Source organism: Gekko japonicus, unplaced genomic scaffold (assembly GCF_001447785.1).
Source record: "Gekko japonicus isolate JY-2015 unplaced genomic scaffold, Gekko_japonicus_V1.1 scaffold2431, whole genome shotgun sequence".
In the NCBI taxonomy this organism is placed as follows: Eukaryota; Metazoa; Chordata; class Lepidosauria; order Squamata; family Gekkonidae; genus Gekko; species Gekko japonicus.
In genome coordinates this window covers 178,009-178,214 of record NW_015168728.1, presented here as the reverse complement: position 1 = coordinate 178,214, position 206 = coordinate 178,009, and positions in this window count along the sequence as shown.

The following is a 206-nucleotide window of genomic DNA, read 5'->3' as shown; positions in this document are numbered from 1 at the left end:
AGGTGAGGGTTTTTACATCGACTGATTCAAGAGCAGCAATGAGGCCATTATATTTCTCCGGCAAGGAGGAAAGTAGCACAAAAATTTTATCATCCTCAGCCATTGTTTTGCCTCTTAAAGTGAGAGCTTGAAAATGTCCAGACAAAGCATCCACATGCGACCAGACCGACTGACCTGGCAACATAACAGTACGGTACAGTCTTCTG